Source organism: Balaenoptera ricei, chromosome 4, assembly GCF_028023285.1.
Source record: "Balaenoptera ricei isolate mBalRic1 chromosome 4, mBalRic1.hap2, whole genome shotgun sequence".
Taxonomy (NCBI): Eukaryota; Metazoa; Chordata; class Mammalia; order Artiodactyla; family Balaenopteridae; genus Balaenoptera; species Balaenoptera ricei.
In genome coordinates, this window is record NC_082642.1 from 152,047,416 (window position 1) to 152,059,740 (window position 12,325).

General features: G+C 39.5%; 1 protein-coding gene across 19 annotated transcripts in view; it reads right to left on the reverse strand.

The window, feature by feature from the left end:
• The window catches only part of SETD4 (SET domain containing 4), a 459,131-nt gene that overhangs the window by 12,407 nt on the left and 434,399 nt on the right, over positions 1-12,325 (reverse strand). The window lies entirely within an intron of this gene.

Below are 12,325 nucleotides of genomic sequence, written 5' to 3' on the forward strand. Positions count from 1 at the left end.
TAACTCTCATGTTTTGTCCAACCTAAGGAGTGAATTTTTATGGTGGAAATCTCAGACCCAGTATAGGAACAGTGGCAAACCCATGGGGGGCAGAAAGAAAATTTCCAAAGACTTCTCATTCTGTGAGTAAAAAGTGCATCCACATTTATTCAGTGGTTTATTCAACAAATATTTTTGAATATATGGAAAGGCAGAGTTTTCAGAAATAATGCTGTTTTAGAAATAAGCAGTTATTTTCCCCAAGTATAATTCAATGACTCCATCTACCTTCTGCTGAAACCACTGTCATCACCACCAAAGCTTGAGTATATGAAAAAATTTAGAACTCACTTTCAAAAATTGTCCCAGCATAGAGGTAATTTAAAAAATTGAATTAAGAACACATAAAATGCCAGACAGGCAAAAAAAATCTAAGGGAACTGGCACTAAGGTTTTCAAAACATGGGGAACTGAGTTTTTCAAATGTCAGCCAAAGCAAAGCAGCTCATCAGGAATTCAAGAAAAAAGAAAGAAAAAATCATTATCCCTGGCATCTGGCATGACTATTGGGAGAAAAAAGTAAGGAAGTTCTGTTTATGGCCTTTAAAATGCCATTATTTGGACCAGAGTCATAACAGAAAAGTGCTGCTTATTTCAGTGAACTGTAAATATCAAACCCAAAGCCCAAGATCTTAGAACTCAGGAAATGTTCACCATTGACTGGTGCTGCCTAGTTAAGGGGGCCACTGTGGCTGTGGATGACTCTCTGATATATGTCGTTTCTTTTTCTCTCTCTGGCTATTCTGTGTCTTTGTAAATTCTTTATAACACTCCCTTCTCACTACTTTCAAATGAGTGAAGAGTACCTATGCACCACTTTACCAAGTATCATCACAAGAATTCACAACCAGCTGCTTTGAAGTAATTGGCATCATAATGTGCAGAAAAATGACTTTTCTAATGGTTGCCTGGAAGATTTATATCCTTAAAATGTAATTAAAAAATAGATTTAGAAATATGCTCAGCAACCAAAAAGATTAAATATTAATGTGGAGTGTAATTAATAAATTATACATCTCTTGATTACTAATGGCTTATTGACTGTAAAAGCATAACATTATGGAATATTAGGGCAAACAAAGGCTTTTGGGGAATATTGTTGAGCTTCAAGGATGAAGCTTCTGCTCTTGAATTTTCAGAAGAAATCCCGATTTTGCAGATAACATAAAAATTTGCCCAATTGTTCCCATTATCAGTCTTCATTCATTCTTTATGTTACAAAGTCTGCTGCTCTTTATAAAATGAAAATTTTGTAGTTTCTTGAATCTTTTTTTATTGCATTAAAGCAATTTCTATTGCTTATCCTCTGAGCTTCCCAGTTGAAATTTCAAATCTAGAAGTATTTCTGTCCTCTTATATGAAAACAAAAGGTCTAATGCCATTGCAACGGGCAGCAGTGAAGAGAAACATGTGAAACAAGGTGAGTATGTGATGGGTAATACTTGCAGGGCACTTCAAACTGAAGAGCAGGATGAAACTATGAATGGAAATAGTGGGCTTTCTAATGGCTTCAGTAGACAACTTTGAGCTCCAATCATCCTAAGTTCCTTTTAAATATTTTCAAGACATTCATCAGAATCTTAGAATGTGAAAGCTGTAAAGCATCTTGGAAGTTATCTGGTTGTAAAATTTCTTGGAGGTTATCTGGTCCACCAGCTTCATTTTGTATATGAATTTGGAATTCTCTTATCCAAGGCAGTCACATGACTCATACAAGATTTCAAGGGTACTCAAGGGCAGAATGGGTACAATAACTCGGGTCTCCCCCCAAAACCAGTCCAAAGCTTTTTCCTTTGTTTCATTAGTAACTGAGAAACCAGAATGGTCTTAATTTACAAATCTTAATTTACAAATCTTTTGATATTCAAGTGTTTTTCTAAGAAATTTTATTAACATATACACAGAAACAAGTGATGTCCAAACCACTAGAACCAAACTTCAAATAACTACCTCTTTAGGAGTCCCTCCCAACTCAATCCCCACTAACCTTTGTCTAAGACAATGAATTCTTTATGCCAGAGAATCTTCCAATGGAGAAAAATTAGCAGAGTAAGATACAACCAAGGACCTAGAGTTTCAGTCTCATTTTATTCTTCTGAAAATAGGCAACTCCTTACACTCCTCAGAAACCAGAACAAATAGCTCTCTAGTCAGCACTTAGAGCGATAAAGGAAGGACTTTGGCAGGAATAATATTTGGGCAACTGTGTTCAATAGGTTTTGCTCAGGAAATTTCCCAGAGAGAACCTGGTGAGTGCTGAGAAAGTTAATCTGATTCCTAAAGCAGAGTACTTCCTGGGTCAGAGTTCAAAAAGGAGGAGGACTCACCCCCCTGCCCTGGGAAGCCTATGAGCAACCAGACCTTGGCTCTCATCTCAGCTTCAATGTTCCTCCTTCAGGCAGACCCTCCCTCTCTATCTGCACACTTTCTTCATAGCACACATCATAATTATACTTACTTTTTGTCTATTTATCTAATCACCTATTGTATCCATTTATTTATTTGTTTTTCTATGTACATGTTTATCAGTTTATTTTGTCTATTTCATGCTTTTCTCTTTTAGAGTAGACTCTAAGCTCCCTGAGGGCAAAATTTTCTTTACTCCTTTAATTCCAGAGTCTAGCACTACACCAGAAAAATGAAAGTTCCATGAATATCTGTTGAGAAATAAATACACCTATAAGAGCAGAAATTTCCAGAAAATCCTCCCAGCTCGCTCTCTCCCTGCTTGTCCTTGGCATTATAAACACTGTTCTTTCATTTCAACACTGGAGTCTCCTCTATTTTCCCTGTGCAGCCAAAATGTGAGGAGGAAGGTGGAGGGCCTCCATCATTAGGAGGGTGGCAACCATCAACGTGGAAAACTGTGAGGACAAGAATGGTGACAATATGCTCTAGAGTGGTCCTTTCTCTTAAGTCCAAGTGGATTAAGTTGCAAAGCATCTCACACTAGAGGAAAATCAAAGCTCCTTCTAGAATGGATCAAATGGTCTTTCTCCAGTGACAATGAGTAGAACACAATTAAAGCATAGCTCTGAACAAGAAATAAAATCAAAGGGGAAAATGTAAATAGGCAAGACTTTTCCAAGCTATGTTAGAAATTCAGGCGTTTAACAGGTATATCACTCTATTAATTTTACACGAATGTAGTTCATAAATTCTAGCTTGTAAAATTCTCCTTCCCTTTTTATGAACAATGTCATTCACATGTCCCTACAGATGTCACTCTGTACGATTCCTTGGTTGAATTTTTTTTTAATTTCAGCGTAAGTCCAAAGATGTCATATTTGTTGACCAAAAAAAAAGAAAGATACTTTAACATTTTGAGAGCATGACACTACCTTTCTTGTTGAACTGAGTTAATCTCAGCTCACTCCACTTCCTCTCAACCATCATTTTGCTCTATCTCTTCTGTCACTATCAGTTCAGTAGCTGACAATAGCAAAAATACTCGGAAAGTATATGGACAAATTAACATGGGCTCAAAACTCCAAAATACAAACATACCAGCTTAGCTCTAATAGAAATTCAATCATCAGAAATTATTATTTTTAAAAAGTTACAAATAATAACATGATCAAAAAATCCTAAGGATACTATATTTCTTCAAGCTGACAATGTTAATTGTCACCAGAATACTATCTATATAACAAAACTTTTTCATTGCTTAACAAGTAATCAATAGGGAGGGTGGGAGGGAGGGAGATGCAAGAGGGAAGAGATATGGGGACATATGTATGTGTATAACTGATTCACTTTGTTATAAAGCAGAAACTGACACACCATTGTAAAGCAATTATACTCTAATAAAGATGTTAAAAAGCCAAAAAACAAAAAACAAGTAATCAGTGGCTTAGAAACTTCATAAAATTTCTGATTTTACAGAGGTGGAAATTAAGTCCTTGTGAGGTTAAGTGACTTGGTTTAGGTCTCAGAGTCATTTGCTAAAATAAATGCATAACCTAAATGGTATTCATTTTGATGCAATTATTTTATTTTATAAAACTGTACTCACCATGGCAGAAGTGTACCTGATTAAAATCTTGACAATTATTTTGCATACTATTAACAGCAGTGCTTAACCCATGTGGCAGGATAGCTACCAATAGTTTCTGTTGTGTTCTCTGTTTTTGCTTCCTCCTTCCAAGATAGCAGAGGAATACTGTGTTCAATTTTACTTCAGAAAAGATTCTTCAAAATGACAGTTATAAAGAAAGTAAAATACATAGAAAAACACGTGTTATAATTTTAAATTTAAAAAGACGAAAGACTAGTGTCTCCATTGAGTAAATTACATGCACATGTAAGGTCTGAAGGAAAACATCACAAGATTTGCTCTGTTAGAGCATAGATTTTTTAAAGTTTCTACCAGTATATTACTTATTCAAATAAAAATTAAAATTTAACATCATTAAGTACACATTCTAAAACAACAGGTGGAGGTAGATTGTTTCTTCTGGATAGAGATTCCAGATATTTCAGCAAGTGGCACCTAAAACTACAAAGTCCTTCCTAGGACGGAATTGTGTGGCATTTTATCTAAGATGCTGTGGTTATTGGATTTGATGTTCCTTTGGCAGCATGAACATTTTGGACCTTAATTATGCTCATCAACAATCCCTTATGACAATTTCAAGGTCCAAACATTTCTGGAAACTGAAATTCTTGCGCTAACTCATTTGGGACAAAACTTGCCCTGAAGTGACAGGTCGCTATGCATAGTCCTTCTCCCACTGATGAGAATATTAATATATTTGATTAAAGACATAGTTAACAGTTTAGATTATGGAGTGATGCTGCAAACCTCGCTAGGGCTCTTATACGATGTGTGATATGCCTATTAAAGTATGGTCCAAAATCTGAAACCTTCCAAATTTCAAGACACGTCTGGCTCAAGTGTTCAAGAAATGGATAGTGAACTGTATTCTGTCTTATTTTACTGTTTAATGTAATCATACTCTAATGACAGCATCAAAATCCCTTTGCAGTCCCGTCCTGCATGATCACAAACCACACACAGCCCAAATCTGACCAGCCCTCAGTGTTAATCAGCTGACATCTTATTAGCAAAATCAGCGAAGGAAAATCATCCTTCATGGTTGTTGATGGCTTGTCAGAAATCCGCAGAGAAACTCCGAACCTTCATCTACATAAGTGATGACAAGAGAAATCTTATTTATACCACTTTAAATACTCATCTGCCTAATATATTCTGGAATCTCTCAACAGTACATGACACTGATAACTCTTAAATGTTTCCTGTTTCAGAATGAAAAGCCTTCTGCGATTTGGGTTTGAAATAAAATTATTTCCCAACAACTTGAGCACCAAAAATGTCAAACGGCCTAACTTTTTAGGCTTATGCCGAGGTGCTCTAGAAGTGGGGAAATAGGGAAGACAATTAAGCTTGTCATATTTCAACTTTTAACAATTTTTTTTATGACACACAACATCAGTATAAAGAAAGACGTAATTAAATTCTCCAACCCATGGGGATCCACGTGTGCTTCTCATGCACAGGCAACTTAGTATTCAGTTGACTTTTAGTAGAAATCAGGAGTATTTTTGACCATTTTATCACCAAATCTTATCCCACTTCTTCCTGTGCAAATTCATCAAATTTGCAAAATGAATAGGCTTCGAAAACAGAGATACTGAACTCTCAGTGGGTAAAGAGTAAAGTACTCCCTGGATAAGTCATGTATTTTGGGTAACATGTTAACTTTTCGAAAGCTTCTCAGGGGCCATTTAGCATATTTAAATAATAAGTAAGGAAATCAACATCAATTAATATTTTCTCTGTGCCCGCGGGGTACTTGGCACTGTCTGTTGGACTCAGTGGGAAACAGTCATTAACTGTCCCTGTTCTCAAAGGGCATTTTCCAAACAGACCATAACACCAACCTCATTCTTTCACAAACCGCAGAGAGCAAACAGAAAAATGTAACTTTAGCCAATTAAGAGACTTTGTTTTTAATGGATACTTTACTTCAGTTGGCTTAAATCTTTGTCTTTGAGGTGGTGGAGGAAGGATTGGGAAAATAATGGGATAAGACAGAGAAGTGATGACGAGAAGGAAGAAAAGTAGGCAAGTGCTGAGCAGACATGATGTGTTTCTTTTCTCTAAACGGCCAGTAAACACAGCTCATTCCTTCATCGGCTCAATCACTCAACTCTGTGTCCCGAGAGCTTCTCTATGCAACCTGGTCCCGGGCTGGGGACAAAAGAGTGAATCATGGAGCCCTTGCCCCCAGCTATTCAATGGGGACCACAGGGGTCTCTATCTCATTGGGTTCTTGTGAAGATTAAATGAGCTAATATGTGTGACAAGGTTCAAATAATGCCTGGCACATATACCATATGGCACAAATGCTCTAATATTTTGGGAAATGGGCACATAAACAGACACTTTCCGTGCAATGTGGTGAGGGGGGAGTCGAAGACTGTGGGAGGATGCACGGGTCGGGATGCAGGGGAGGGGCGGGGAGATTAGGTGGCGGCTCCAGAGTCCTGGCCAGGTATCGATGCATCATCCAGAGGGCTGCACCTGTGCAGCTGAGCTGCCTCACAGAGCAGGGAGAAACCGTGCCTGCGCTTCCTCCAGACACCACGTGTCCTGGCCTGGGACTGTACGTGCCAGAATTAAGGGGCGTCTCCTCTTTCTCTCAGCAAGTGCTGTGTCCTCCAGGAGAGGAACTTCTCAGTCTTTAAATAACAGGTGGAACTGGTCAGGTCTGTATTTCCCATCACTCAGCATGGCTGATTCTGCTTTCCCCGGAGGATCAGGCGCTCTGTTGGGTGTGGGTACTGTGCCAGGGCTCCGCCCGTGGCATTTGCCTGTCCCTTTTCAGGACTGCCTCGTGGACTAAGAGAAGGACCCAACTCTCCAGTAAACCCTGACTCTTCCTAGAAAGCCCCCCTGGACAGGGCCCTCCAGTGGGGAGGCTGCAACTCCCTGGTTCCCAGGTATCGAGGTGTGAACCACCTGTTGGCCAGGTGTCTTCAATAAAGAGGGGAAAACAGGAATCCAGCTCTTACTACCGTGCTGAATTTGGTTCAAGTTCCATTTGCTAGAGCCTGGGGAAGAGAAGGGGCGGAGGGAGATCCAAAATGACTCACCTGGGCTGCACCTGTTGGGTGAGGTCTCAGCCATTCAGGGAGAGGCAGAGCTCGCTCGACAGTGGTTCCTGCATCTGTTCGATGAGTGCTGGGAGCCTGCTGGGTGTCAGGCCCTGAGCCAGGGCACTGGGGACCCACAGTGAACAGAACACACCTCTAGCCCCCCAGGGTGCGTATTCAGCTGTGCCAGACAGATGCGCAAGTACTCACAGTAAACGGTTAGAGGGAGAGTGCCCTCAGCATTCAAGAGCCCACGTGGGTACAAAGAGGGGACTATAGTTGGTCTTTAGTCTAGATGTTGCAGGGCCAGGAGGCTAGAGGCAGATGCTATGAGAGGTGCTGGGTAAGGACCCAGGGTCTGAGCAAGACGGGGACTGAAGTGGGTTGTCATGGAGGACGACTCTAGGACAGGCCACCACTGGTTGACTTGGATCCTCTTAGTCATTTGTGAGGGCAGTGGACACCGTAGGCCATCTACCAACTCCACCTGAAGAGGCTGTTTGCATTCCTGGAGCATAGGCCGTGGATGATGGACGGAGTGTGTTTAGACCTGAATCTCAGAAGCCTCCTCTAAGTGAGCTGTTGAGAAACTGGAGGTGTGTTTTCTCCTCGGTTCCCAAGAGACTGCCCTAGAATCATCTTTAGAAGATTTTAGATGAAGTAAAACCAAAACATAACAAAAACCATGTTTTAATCCCTCTGCCATTTATTAATCGTGTAAATAAATATTCACTTGATTCACAGAGGTGGTGTGAATTAACCTTTGGTTTTTAACTTTCAGGCTTCAGAAGTCTCCTACATTGGGAAGTTCTCTATGCCATACCAATGGTGGTGTTTCTGTGGAAAGACTTGAGGATAATCTTTTGCCCTATAAATTGGAAGCCTGGATAATGCTGTAATGGGGGTGGGGTTTGTTCTCATTCTTTGGTTCTGTATAACAGAGAAAAATTTACAGAAACCCAAAAGAAAAAAAAAGTGAAAGATGTTCCTGGTTCATAATAGTCAAACCACTGTCTCCCGAGGGTATTAGGGACCCTCAGATCAGATTTCAAATTCCAACTCCTAATGAAGTACTAAATAGATAACTTTGGCTAAATCGTTTAACCTCTGTGAGGCTGCATTTTGCTCATTTATAGAAAGGGAGAAACGAGACCCATCTCTCTTGTACAGGCTCCAGTGTGATAGCATCCGTGAAGGCGTTGCGCACACTCAGAAGCAGTGGATGAATACACAGAACTATATTCAGTCATCAGCTCCTTTCCTGATGGATGAAACTGTAGCAGAACATCACAGAGGTCCAAGTCCTTGTACGGTTTCCTAAGGCTCTGCCTGCTCAGTGATGTCAGAGTTATAAAAAAGGGAGAAATCCAAAAATCCAGAATTAAGGTTCAAAATCTTGTGAAGAAAGCATCCTGGGGCTTTGGAGGATTCCAGCATTAATCCCTTGCCTGCCATCCCCTTAGTTTACTCTGCCCTTCACAGATCGCAGCCTGCAAGGCCAGACCTTCACCAATTTTCTGCAAACACTCACAGAGCAGCACGCAGGCAGATAAGGGCAGACCCATGCCGGGTTCATCAGGGAGGGGAGGGGAGGGGAGGAGTGCCCGATCTCAGCATGGAGGTGACCAAGTTCACATTACTGTCAGGAAATGAACCTGATTCCCAACTGGACTCCAAGTAGAACTCATCGAGCACCAACTATGGGCTTACCTGAACCTCATTTACTACTCACAGCAGCTCCATGAGGACTTCAAATATGTATTCTCTAGGTCTCTACAGGGAATGACTACAGAAATGGACAAACTGGCTTGTTGATACAAGCCGTGGTTTAAGCCCAAGCTCCTCTTTCTGAGAGTCACGATACCTACTATTTATTAAGCACAGATCTTGTGCTAGACACTATATGCCAAGTGTTTTCCATGTACTATTTCTGTTGTTCCTCACCAGCTCCTACATGTCAAGGATTATTATCATTCCCACTTTACAGATAAGAAAACTGACTCTCAGGAAAGTAGTCACTTGCTCAAAGACACAGAGCTTGTGTGATTTAAGCCAGAACTTGCCTTTTCCTCTGCTCTACCATCTCCTCAGGAAAAAAAGGTCCACACTCTAAGCATTGGTGAGGCAGGGCATGATTGAAGTAACCTATAATTATTGATCTACACAGACATTGGGAATGTCGCAGGCAGCCACTTCCTAGCCTACAGACCCTGATTTTGTTCAGGCAGCAATGTGTCACTCTGGATGATTTAGTTGGTGTGACTGAATGGTGACAATCCCAATGGATTTAGCCAGTGATTGGTGGTTGCCATTTGACCTTGTTCTGACCAAAGAGATGTAAGAAGTCTCTTCTGGATTTCCAGAAAAGATTATTTCCTCCCTGACAAATAAGACATGCAGAGGAGAAAGCCCTTTTGCACCAGCTCCTCCTGCTGGCCACAACACTGTCAGATGTGTGAGGACCCAATGGTTGGAGCAGGGGCAGCCGTCTTGTGAGCATGAGTGGAAGGTGAGGGGCATTGCTCACACTCTAAGGGTGTCAGAATGAAAAAGAAAAAAAGTTTAGGATTTGGAGTCATTGTTATGCCATCAAACCTACCCTGGGACCACCTACTTCCAGAGTTTTTGTAAGGTAAATAAGAGTTGTTATGATCGAAACCTCTGTTAGTAAGTTTCCTATTGCTCCAGACGCACCCCAACTGATAGAGTTATGAAGTCAAATCAAAATGCAATGTTGACTTATTCTGAAAAGGCAACTTGAGTGTGTTCAGGAAGTAAATGAGTCACCTATTCTGTATATGGTCCTAGTTCTCAGTCACCTAGAAGAGCAGTTAGTGACTTGGAGCTCTTTCTTTGCCTCTGGAGGGGAGGAAAAACTTTTCCTCTACCCTCTTATGTTTTCTGACTGGGACATGCAGATTAAACTAACAGCAGTCAGATTCACAAAAGAAAAACATACCAAGTTTATATGATGTTAACATTGTTTATGTGACACAGAGGACTTCCATGGATAAGAAGCAAAAACTCCAAAGAACTTGTTAGACTCAGGAGCTTATAAACAACTTAACAAAAGATGATAAATTTGTGGAGAAGTGACAAGGCAAAGGAAAGGGATTTGGGCTTTTAGGGGTGATACATTGTGGGAAAGTGGCCAGGAAATACATGAGGGAAACTAATGGAAGATGAGGGTTGTTTCAGTAAGGTTTGTGCTTATGATGAGTTGACTCATCTTGGTGTCAACTTCCTATCCCCCATGATAAGAACGTTCTCTTCTTCCTGGTACCAGGAGGGCACCTTTCTCATGGGAAATTTATGTCCTGCTTTTAGGCAGAAAAGGTGAGGATAGAGAGCAGTTTCTCAGTTGCTGGCAGCTCAAAATCATCAATATGCCAAACCAGCATATTTTGGGGTAACATGTTTTGATCCCCTCCACTTCCAAATAAATAAGATATCCATTATTTTACTTTTATATTTAAAATATAAATAACTTATATTTTATATTTGAGCTATAAATATAATTAAAATATTTAATTTTATAATATTACAACAAAAGCTACTAACTTTAATCACAAGGCTTACTGCATTTTATTTTTAAATTTTTAATATTAATATGTAATGATTATAATCACTTAACCACTACAGAAATGCATAAAGCGAAAGTGAAACTTGTCCCAGAATTAGAATGTGCTGAAACTTCTTTTAATAATTAGAAAATTAATTTGTGTTTGAGCTTCATCCATGTTGTGTGTAGCAATAGTTCATTCCTTTTTATTTACGAGTGGTATTTCATTGCACAAATGTACCATAGTTTGTTTATTTTCCTGTTGATGGACATTTAGGATGTTTCCAGTTTGGGGCTGTTATGAATAATGTTGTTATCACCATTCTTGGACAAATTATTTTAGCGGGCCTTTTTCTTTTCCTCATTTCTCTGGGGTAGAGAACAGGCAAAATTAAGTTATCGGGTTGGAAATCAAAGCAGTGCCCCTAGGGGTGGCACAAAAGAACTTTCTGAGGTCATGGATATGTTCTATATTGTGACTGGTGTGGTAACTATACAACTATATACATTTATCAAAACTCATCAAACTGTGCACTTTAATGTATATAAATTATACCTCATTTATAAAACTCATGAAAAAGAAAAAAGAGAAAACAATACAAAACAGTATGAAATTGCAGTGGATAAAGAGAATCCATTACATCAGCATCAATTACAGCCACTTTCCTTTCTTTTTTCCTTATGCTTTGCAATATCTTTATTTTACTAGCAAACACTTAATATAGTCATATAGATACATATCTCCTAAAGTATATACTTTATTTTATTTTTTTAAATTTTTATTGGAGTACAGTTGATTTAAAATGTTGTGTTACAGACAACTAATGAGAACATACTGTATAGCACAAGAAACTCTACTTAACGCGCTGTGGTGACCTAAATGGGAAGGGAATCCAAAGAAGAGGGGATATATGTATATGCATGGCTGATTCATTTTGCTGTACAGTAGAAACTAACACAACATTGTAAAGCAACTATACTCCAATAAAAATTATTTTTAAAAATGTTGTGTTAGTTTCAGGTGTACAGTAAAGTGGATCAGGTATACATAAACATATATCCACTCTTTTTTAGATTCTTTTCCCATATAGGTCATCACAGAGTATTGAGTAGAGTTCCCTGTGCTATACAGTAGGTCCTTATTAGTTATCTATTTTATACATAGTAGTGTGTATATGTCAATCCCAATCTCCCAATTTATCCCTCCCTCCCTTTCCCCCTGGTAACCATAAGTTTGTTTTCTACATCTGTGACTCTATTTCTGTTTTGTAAATAAGTTCATTTGTACCATTTTTTTAGATTCCACATACAAGGGATATTTGTCTTTCTCTGTCTGACTTACTTCACTCAGTATGAGCTTCTTCTGTTCAATCCTAAACTGCAGACACTTGGAAGCTAAGAACCATGATTCTCAGATTTTCTTGAATCAAGGAGTCAAACTAAGCTTCTTCAAATTAAAAGCACACTTGCAAGATCTGCAAAAAAAGAAGGCAAGCACGGGCGAGGTGGGGGCCATCTTCCTGCTACTTGGGACATTGCTGATGGTAGGTGCGGTGATGGAGGGTAAGAAAGGTGATCTCCCGCAGCTCCAGCCCAATCACCACG